At 34.5% G+C, this 11,384-nt stretch overlaps 1 pseudogene; it reads left to right on the forward strand.

Moving 5' to 3' along the window:
• Positions 1 to 3,002: 3,002 nt before the first annotated feature.
• LOC108409400 (small ribosomal subunit protein uS2-like) lies at positions 3,003 to 11,040 on the forward strand (annotated as a pseudogene).
• The last annotated feature ends 344 nt before the right edge of the window (positions 11,041 to 11,384 follow it).

Below are 11,384 nucleotides of genomic sequence, written 5' to 3' on the forward strand. Positions count from 1 at the left end.
TTGTTACTTTAAGGATAAATAGTGCAAATCCTTCTTCACCAAAGTTCTCCAATAGGAAAAAATAAATGTACAGATAGAAAAGAAAGGGATAGCTGTCAATTACTGAGTTTTGTAAGACTGTAGCAATTGAACTCTCTTGTGCCTTCTGCAAACATTATTTCCCTGTACTCTAAAACTGAATGTTAGAAAGCAGACATTTTTGTAGATACATATCTACATAATAAAAAAGAAAATAGAAAGAAGGGATAGCTTACAGGTGGGGAATTGTTTGTAGTATGGTACCTGTGAATAAACACTGTCTAATTTTGTTTTACATTTTGATAAAGTAGTTCAGCTTTTCACATAATAATTGATCTAAAAGAAGGTGCTCAAATGGTATATGCAGGTTTGCAGATGATATTTGGCTCATCTGAGTAATTACATGTTTTTGAAGATAAGCAGAGGAAAGAACTCACAGACAAAACTCAGAAACAGACTGTAAGTCATTGCTGAGTAATATGTCTAAGAGGAAATAAATAATTCTTATGTAATAATGGCTGCTAAATTATCAGTTTTAACTCTGGGGAAGAGGTAGAGGTAATTTAAAACTGAAGTTATTGGTCATTGATTTCCAAAACCAACAACATTAAAAAGGGTATCTTTAATAGAAAGAAGTATAGATAATCAGAGCAATACCAAGACAGCAATCAAAATAACAAAATAATCCTACTATGGTAAATCTAAATATGTAGGCTTGCATTATTATAACTGCCTCTCAAAAAAACACATAGTGAAAGTTATAATGATTTTGCATCAAGCAGTAAGTATGATCAATATAATTAAGAGTCACATATAAGAACAGACTGCAAGTATGAATTCTCTCCATCTGCAAAGATAATATGCTCATCATTTATAGTCATAGAAAATGAGATTAAGATAGACATGGACCTTTTCAACAAAGCATAGAACAAAAGCACTAGCAGATACCCATTAGTCTACACAATAGACAGAATAAACATTATAAAATTATAAAAGTAATGCATATAGGAGCTACTTTGTAATTGTATATGAGCCAGAACGTGGTTGGGGCCATTGTAGATTGGTCAGTGGCCATTAATTCTTCTTTTCCTGTATCCACACCCATTAGGAATCATCTCTTATACTGACTCTGAACTTGACTTTACTTGTTTTGACCAGTGGGGCAAGAGAAAGTGTAAGGCTAACAGACTTGGAAAGTCCTTAATTTGGGGCTTGCTTTCTCTTGCTCTGCTTAAAATCCTTCCACTACCATGGGAACATCTAGCCTAGCCTGCTAAAAGAAGATATCTGAACTTATCATCTCCATCACACCAGCCAAATACCGTCATGTGGGTGTGACCATTGTAGATCTTCCAGACCTAAAGAGTGACCACAGACACATTAGCTGGTCTTGGAGAGATCAGAAACAGCCTAGGTGGCCCAAACCAGAATGACCCAGTTCACTCACAAAAAATCATCAGTTGATCAGATTTTTTTTTTAAGTTATTAAGTTGTAGGCTGTTGTGTTATATGGGAGAAACTTTTTTCTTAACTTTTTGCCCCCTAGATATTAGATACATTTTCAGTAGATTCATTCCTTTTAAATTTTACCTCGTGGAGAGAGTTATACCTTCAAGAAACAAGTGAGATGATAGATATAAGAGTGTATTGCAAATTGTAGAAAGTAATTCAGGGGGCAAGATGTAGATTCAAATTTCTGTATTCCTTCCCTCTAAGGAACCTCAGGACTGGCAGAATAACACTACAGAGAATTTCCTGAGTTTTCTTTTTAGACATCATTTATCTTAGACTGGGCACCAGAGCTGCAATCTGAAACTGTCCACAGCAAGCTAGTAACAAAACAAAAACAAAAAATAAGATAAACTTCCTTTAGCTACAGTGCCTCAGAGGCACCAGCAGCGATAGAACAGGATACCCACTGGCACTGGGTGTTTAGGGGGTAAGCCAGGAAAAGCACTCTCCGTATCATTAGTCCAGCATCCCCTACCCAATGGCACATGGAATCACCTTCCTTTCCCAAGGCGGCTCCAGCAAGAATTCAGTGGGAATACAAACAGAGCCAGAAGAACTAGATGAATATTGCAAGAGATCAGAAAATTGAATTCTCACTGGAATATAGCCCAGAAAAATAGGCTATAACCTACATGCTAAACCTAACCAGACTTTCTACTGAAATAAAGACTTAAATAAGATCAAGGGCTTCCTAACTTGGTATCAAAAATGTCAAAAATACAACCAAAAATCACTTATTATACTAAGAACCAGGAAAAGTGTAGTTTAAATGGGAAAAGACTGTCTGCTACCGCCAATACTGAGACCAATCAGATTTTGGTGTTTCAACATAAATACTAAAGCAATCATCCCCAAATAGTTTCAACAAGTAATAAAAAATTCCCAACACAAGTGAAATAAAAATATTAGTGGTATGATTTGTTAGTATGTATTACAGAAATGATTAAAAAGAACCAAATAGGAATTATAGAACTGAAAAATACACTAACTGAAATAAAAAGTTTGCTGCATAGATACAACAGTAAAGTGTAGTTGAAAGAAAAATCTAAAAGCTTGAGGACAGAGCAATGGATTAAATCAATGTGAACAACAGAGAGAAAATAGGCAATCTCCCTATCCCCAAAAAATAAAAGAACAAACACAGCCTTAGGAAACTGGTACAATAACAAAAGATCTGACACTCATATTTGTTAAGTACTAGAAGAGAAGAAAAAGAACTTGGGTCTAAAAAAGTATATGAATAACTATTGCTACAAACTTCCTAAATTTGGTGGTATACATAGGCCTATAGATTCAAAAGCTAAGCACCATGCAAATAGGATAAACACAAATCTATACCAAGACACATCATAATTAAACTTCTGGAAAGTAAAGACAATGAAAACAATTCAAAAGTGACCAAGGAGATACCAAATCATATGACAGCCAATTTCTCATCTGAAACTGTGGGCATTAGAAGGAATTAGCATAACATGTTTTCATGTACAGAAAGTAAAGAACTGTCAAGTGTGAATTCTCTATCTGGAAAAACTGTCAGGAATGAATGCAAAAGAAAGACACTTTCAGATAAAGGGAGCCTAAAGAAAATTTGTGCAAGTAAACCTACCTTTAAAGGATATGTAAAGAAAGCTTCCAACAGAAAAGAAATGATAACAGAAGAAGGCATGGAACTTTATAAAGAAAAGAAGAAGAATGAGATGGTAAAAATGAAGGCTCATGGAGTAGACTATGATCCTGATAAGTCCCTTAAAATTGTATTTGATAAAGAAAGTAAATACATAATATCTGTTGTGTCACTCAATGCACACAGAAAATACTTGGAACATTTGTATATATGTATTTTAATTAAAGAGTAAAGGGACCTAAAAGGAAATAAGTTTAATACTCCACTGGAAATGGCTAAATGATGAAAACATATTGTATATGCTTTCATATAAAGCATATTGTAATACTCAGGACAACCACTAAGAAAGACCAGGCAAAGTAATACACTAAAAACTACTATAAATAAATCAAGATGGAATCCTAAAACAAGTTGAAATAATATATTTGAAGGAAAGAAATGAGAAACAGAGGAAAGAGAGAGAAGAAACAAATAGAAAACAAATCATAAAATATTAGTAATGAAAATACGACCTTCACTGCAACTGATTATGGGACAGAACCTAAACATGGCCCACTATTTTTGGAACTCATGGACCAGATACTTGAAACTGCCTTTAATGTGTTTAAATTTGGCTCTGTTATTTAAGTGTTTTCTTCGTGACTATGCAAGATATTACTCATTTCAGGAAGAACACTTCCTCCTTTATAAGTGAGAGATTGTTGATGGAAAACTTCATAAGAAAACTTTATTCACTTCCAAATATATGGAAACAATTTATGGCTCTCAGGTTCCAGGATGCTTAGAGATATATGACTGCATACTGTAGTGATTTTAGGTTCCATCTGTGATAAAACAGCATATGGAGATTAAAACAACAATGAGATGTCATTTTTTTACCTAATAAATTGGCAAGCATTTAAAAGGTTTATAACCAATGTCTCTGAGAGTTTGAGGATAGGAGTTTTATCTCCCTCTGAGAATGAGAAATTCAATCTATGCAGTCTGTAGGGTCATCCTGTATGGGAATTTAGCACAATCTATTAAAATGTCAAATATGTACATTCTGTTTTCCAACATTGCTACCACACATCTACTCTAGAATAAGTGTTCACTAATGTACACTGTAGAATTGTTTGTAAAAGCAAACATTTTGAAATAACCTAAACATTCCTGAATAAGGTAATTGCAAAATAAATAATGATACATACATACTAAAGGATAAACTATAATATTTTTCAAGAGTGATGAAGATCTGTATACACTAATATGGAAAAGTACTGGAGGACAAAACATACAATAGAGTAATATTCATATTTTAAAATATCAAAATTACTGTATTTCTTTAAAGACATATATATAGGTAATCCACAGAGAAAAAAGTTCAGAAAGATACATCTCAAACTGAGATGATTGGTAACTGTAAGGACAGGAAAGGAATCAAGAATGAGGATGGCAGCCAATGATAGATTTTTGCCTTGTCTGTAATATTTTAATTAATTCACAGAGAATGTGTTGGTGTATAAGTTGTATTTTTTTAAATATGTGTTCTGACACAACACAAATAATTTTCACATGTGTTCAGACATTATACAAATTTTAAAGAGCTACAAACCATCATCATCAAAGTCCAAAATAGGAGCTTTGAGTATTTTTAGATCTCTGCTTTTAGGGCACAAATGTCTTGACAGCAGGCTGCCAGGAGGCGGCAGGCAGGGACTAAACTGTTCCATGGCTCTAGGGCCTGCTACGGGCAGTTTGTAAGGCCAAACCAGAAAAGTAATATTAGTGAACAGTAAGTCTTTGCATAAAAAATCTGCTTGGAACACAGTACGACAGAAAATAGGGTACGGAGTCAAAGATCAGAAGAGCAGGTCAGCTAAACCTTAAGAATGAGTGAAAATGAGAGGTTGCTAGAGAGTTGACAGCACATGGTGTAGAGCAGAGAGACTGTGAGACACAGATGCAGACCAGAGCCCCTTTAGGGTGACTTACAAGTAAGCTGTCCTGGACTGCACGTTATGTGACAGCCTCCCAGCAAGCAAATTGTATAAATGTAATCAGTAGTCCTAGTTCTTAAAATTTACTTTCTCTGGAAACTATTAGGATTTTCATTCTAAACCTAGTGTGAAATTTCAAATCTATACACATATATTTGTGTTTTGTTTGTTTTTTGCAGCTAAGTCCTTTATTTACTTTTTAAATTGAAGAACAGTTAATATACAATATTATATTGGTTTCAGGTGTACAGTATAGTGATTTGACAACTATATACATTCCTAAATTATCTCCAGTATAAGTGTAGTTACCATCTGTCATATAAAGATGTTAACAATATTACTGAGTATATTCCCTATGTTGTACTTTCATCCCTATGACGAATTTATTTTATAAGTGTAAGTTTGTACCTCTTCATCCCCTTTACCTATTTGTCCACCCTCCACCCCTCCCCTGAAGTAACACCAGTCTGTTCTCTGCATTTATGAGTCTATTTCTGTTCTGTTTGTTTATTTATTTTATTTTGCTTTAGATCCCACATATAAGTGAAATCATATGGTATTTGTGTTTCTCTGTCATTCTTACCCTCTAGGTCCATCCTTGGTGTTGCAAATTGCAAGATTTCATTCTTTTCTTATGGCTGAGTAATACACACACACACACACACACACACACACATACACACACACACACACACACACACACACATGCACATGCGTGCCACATCTTTATCCATTCACCTTATTTATAGATCCTTAGATTGCTTCCATATCTTGACTATTGTAAACAATGCTGCAGTAAACATAAGAGTGTGTGTATCTTTTCAAATGAATGATTTTTGTTTTCTTTAGCTACTGTGGAAAACAGTATGGAGTTTTATCAAAAAACAAAAAAATAGAAACACCATATGGCCCATTATATGTATATGTGTGTGTGTGTGTGTGTGTGTGTGTATATATATATATATATATATATGGAACTAATTGTTCTGGATTTTTAAATTTTATTTTATATTATATATATATATTAATATATATATTTGGACCTAATTGTTCTGGATTTTTTAATTTTATTTTTTTTTGTTTGATTTGTTTTCCTTTGGTTTTCTAAATCCTGCTCAACACTGAGTACACCCTTTCTATCTCATAGTTTTCTTTCCTTATAGAATTTCCTTTTTTATCTTTTTAAATATTGCCTGCTCTCAATTTTATATACTGTTCTTTTGAAACTTCATTTAGATGACTTTTTTAGAACTTCTCTTTGTATTCTCTAAGTATCTTAATGTTTCCTTCATGATTTTTCTCTTTATTTTCCAGCTTTGTTGTTCACTCTGCATCCATGTCTGTTGTGCATTTTTAGCCTATTTCAACAATTTTATTTTTATGTATCCAGTGGCTTCTTCCTTATATCCATGTAGTCTTATTGAATAAAATATGATAGCACTCTAAAAACATGAAGTTTTGAAATCTTCCTGTCTTGTTGTTGTTTTTGTATGTGTAAGTTTGCCCTGGTGTTATTTGTTCTTCCTCTTTAATGGCATTGACTTTCTGCAAATGTTGAGAAGAAATTGTTTCTGCATCTTAGCAGTTGAAATTTTCTGTAAGACCACCTCTTATTCTTTGTACATTTCACTAGTTCCAGTTATGGTCTTAATTTCTGCCATTTATCAGTGAGAATGGATAAGATATAAAACTAGACCCTGACTGAAAAGGTAGCTATCTATAATGTTCCACATTCCTCTTTGACAGAAAATGAGGTTCCACCTTGACTCTCTGATGTAAACTTAGTTATTCAGTGTTCCATCCTGGAAACAGAAGTATGGATCTTTGCTAACTGTCCCAAGAGGCCTTTCACAGAGGTTGAACTATCAGGTTGCTCCAGTGATCCAGGAAATTGCTCCTGACCTCCTCCTACTTTTTTCTGCACAACAGCAATAGCCCTTGTGAAAAAGTGATATCCCTCAATCTTTCTGCCTGCAATTTCCCTCTTAAATTTCTATCTGCCAATGATTGTTAAAATTTTCCTTGTTACATTTATTATTTATAAGTGTGACTTTGAGGAATAGGGTGCTTCAGACTTGGCAGGTGTGCTTATTTTGCCACCTTGAAATGAAAATCCATCATGTAATCTCTATTGCTGTTTAGTGATCAAGGGCCAGGGCATAAGGGCTCTCAGCTTTTAACATGGATGACCTTTTTAGGGGGGGGTGTATAAAAAGCACTTAAAATTTTGCATTTCTATGTATTAAAATTTTGAATAAGTACAACCTTTGAATCAGCAGTTCAAATTCTGGGAATTTTACCAATATTGTTAATGATACCATAAAATTAGATGCTTAGACATTTATTGTAAAATTATTTGAAATAGTAAAATACTGAAAACCATCTGGATGTCCTTCAAAATAGTTGACTCTATTTTGGTCTATTTTTGCTATAATATATTATGTAGCTATTATATTAAAAAAATGAAAACGTATGGGCATTGACTTCCAGTTCTGGTAATGGTTTACCTTCGAGTAAAAATATCAAATTATGGAGTAGCCTATGAAAGACAGAATAAACAAAAAATGGCTAGACTAATATATAGATAGATAGATAGATAGATAGATAGATAGATAGATAGATATAGATATATAGATATATAGATATATAGATATAAGATAGAAATCTGTCCCATAATAAACAACCCAAGGAACCAACCCATTGTCTTGCTATAGATAGCCAACCTGGTACTTACATCACACTTGTAAGAAGTCAGACCTCTATCCCAAGTTATCAGTCCCAGAAGCCAAACAACAACTCTTGTAACAGCTGGCTCCAAAGAGCCAGGACATGATTAATAACTGACATAGTATTAGCTTCCTTAATTTTTGTCCCCACTTCCAACTTAGGGCCAACCAGAGGATGCCAGATATGCATCCTCAGCTAATCACATAGATTGCCCTGCTTCTAGCTAGTTAACCTACCTAGCCTCCAGTCAGGACAAGCCTGAAGCCTTCCTTTTATTCCACTGCAAAGCTTTTCTTCTCATCTGCCTGCCTTTTGAGTCTCTGTCAAAACTCAAGCGAAGGTGACTGACTCCTTTATAAGTTCTGAATAATATTCTTTGCTTGTTCTCATTTGGTTGGTCTTCATTTATTCACTCATATGAAGTACAATATTGTTTTTAAAAATAAATCTTACAGTACATAAATAATTGTATATTTTTAAATCAACAATAACTGAAACAAAAAGTCTACAAATGGTTTGTTAAGAGTGATTACATCAGGGATGTGGGATAGCATGTGTTAGTTTTATAAATTCAAATGACTAAAATAAAAAGATAACTTGAATGTACCTATTCATGCACCTAGCTTATTCCATATAGCAAGTAATGCTAATAGTCACACTTAATATGATTTTTTTCCCATCTTATAAACACATTCATTATATTGGGTGCTCCACGTGATAGGAGAAATCTGACAGTTGCTCTTTCAAAACTAGAGTCCTTAAAAGGACTAGCAAATAATTTATTTTTGAATTCCAAATATTTAGTTTATTGATAAAATCTTTTTCAATGCTTTCCTGGCATTTTTTTTCAATATGCACCCCATGATTTATTCTCAAGTTAGTCTTGAGAACACTCTAAAATGTACTTGAGTTTTATCTTAAGTATTGCCATATCCAAAGAACAAAGAATTTTTCTTATCAGCCCCTTCCTGCTGGACTTCCTAATGCATTTGATTTCCAGCTATTAACCCAGGAGACCTATGTTCACAATCACTTGGTGCTTCTTAAGACCCTACAGGTTTAGTTGTGTATACACATTCTTATAAAGATTATTACTTTTTTTTTTTTTTGGTGCTGAACAATGTTTGCAGTATCCCCAGTGACTTGTGGCTAAAAGATGACTAGAAGATCAACCAGTCAAACCACTGGGGAATCTCCACTATTCTCTGGAAACTCTATTTGCTTGAGGGGGAAATGACCCTGAGATTATGAACTTTTAACAGTATCCTGTAGCCTTTTGTTAGGAGAGTAGAAAAAGACCCATAGTTTAGTCAGCTATTAAGCCTTAAGTCATTTCAAAAGATTTTTTAGCAGCTCATAAATGGAAAATGTGTAATTGTAACAGAATAATTACAGTCAGTTAAAATAGAATTCAGTTCTTGGCAATATATTTAAGGAAATTCATAAGTCCATCACCTTTCCCAAACCTTTAACTATCTACAAAGGTAATAAGAAGTGCTTGCTGTTGAGAGAATAAAAAAGGATGACATTGTTTTGTTTTAACTTACAGCTGTATGGTTTTTTCTTCCCAAGAAAATTTTGTATATATACATGTATCTCCAATTTTGAGAAAATATTTCTGATCCATTTGAACTTAATTCAGTGTACAGTTATTAAACTTTCACTTGTTTTTGCCAGAAAAGGCAAATCCTGGCCAGAGAATTGTGATAACTAACCCTCATCAAAGAGCCCATGATTATGAGATCTGCATAAAATAACATTATAACCTTTTGCGGTGACTGTGTTGTATTTCAATCACCAGAAATGTGTATTTTAGGATCACAATTTTTTTAGGACAGATTGTTTGGATTGCTTACCATTTACAAAGTGGTGGGGATAGGAAAAGTACTTGTTTCAAATGAAGGTGTTGCATGGATTCTGAATTTATCTGGTGTTTGATTCCTTTCCAATTTAATCTATGCATTCCTATGTCATGTATCACCATGGTAACTGGATACTCATTTAAAAAATCACATCAAAATATGAGTGGGGAAATAAGCAATATTTAACTAAGTGTTTACTCTTAACATGGGAAACATTTTAATGATAAATGAATATGTAAGCAAATATCTATATGTGATATAATTAAAATAATACATTTAAATTAGCAATTGCTATTATGTCCCCCACTCGTAGAATTAAACATTGCTTAGTTTGTTCTAATGTAACAGTAACTATTTTATTCCAATTTTAAAAAGGAATATACGCTACTTGTAAAAAAAAAAAGGAAAAAAATTTGAACCTTAGCCAGACAGAGTTCCATACGGTATAGTTCTGGGTTTCTATCGTAACTTAAAGGAAACCTTGCACAATTTCAGGAGCGTGGATGTTGTGCAGTAAGAGAGAAGTATGACTTCAAATTCCTAGCATCAGGAGCCCAGGAAGTTGCCACCAACCTTGTCTTCCAAATGGAGCAGTACATCTAAAAAATGCAAAACAATACCATCTATGTCATAAATCTGCAGAGAACCAGGGAGAAGCTTCTGCCAGCAGCTTGTGCCAGTGTTGCCCTTGAAAATCCAGCTGATGTCAGTAGAATACTGGCCAATGAGCTGTGCTGAAATTTACTGCCGCCACTAAAGACACTCCTGTTGCTGGCTGCTTTCCTCCTAGAACCTTCCCTAACAAGATCCAGTCAGCTTTCCAGGAGCCATAGCCTAGAGCAGTTAGTGATCCCAGGGCTGGCTACTTAGCCTCTCACAGAGTCATCTACGTTAACCTGCCCCCTGTCACTCTGGGAAGCACAGACTCTGCTCTGTGATATGTGGACATTGCCATCCCATATCACACAAGGGAGTGCACACATTGGGTCTGATGTGTGGGTGCTGGCCTGGTCATTTCTGTGCTGATGTGCCACCATTTCTGGTTAACACCCATGGGAGGTCAAGCCTGAGTTCTGCTCCTACAAAGAGATTGTGAAGAGATTGAAAAGGAAGATCAGGCTGCTGCTAAAAAGGCTATAACCATGGAGGGTTTCAGGGTAAATGGATGGTTCCAGTTCCTGATCTTACTCTTACTCAACCTGGTCTGAAGTTGTGCTGGTGTCCTGGTGCCTATCCAGCAGTTCCCTGATGAGACTGGTCTGCAGTTCCCACTGCTCAGGCCACCGAATGGGTAAGAAAGACCACCGAGTGGTCTTAAGCTGGTATTTACACAGGCTCTTAAACAGAAAATGGGAATAAGGTTGATGGAAAATAAAGTTTTCTAAAAAAAAATAAAATAAAAAGGAAAATATAGAACACATAAGGAAAAAATATATACCTGTATTTCCCATATACATGGATAACTCTTGCCATGATTTTGAGGTATTTTCTTCTAGCTTTAGTAGATAGATAGATCTATTCATTTAGATGTAGTTATTAGATTAAAGAACCTTTTGAAGGAATGACAAAGATGGGGATGTGATGAAAGCATGGTTGAGTACAAAGAGAGAATAAAGTAACATTTATACTCATTTATTTCATTGGAGAAGGATTCTAAGAGGA

The sequence above is a fragment of the Manis javanica genome, chromosome 3, assembly GCF_040802235.1.
Source record: "Manis javanica isolate MJ-LG chromosome 3, MJ_LKY, whole genome shotgun sequence".
Classification (NCBI taxonomy): domain Eukaryota; kingdom Metazoa; phylum Chordata; class Mammalia; order Pholidota; family Manidae; genus Manis; species Manis javanica.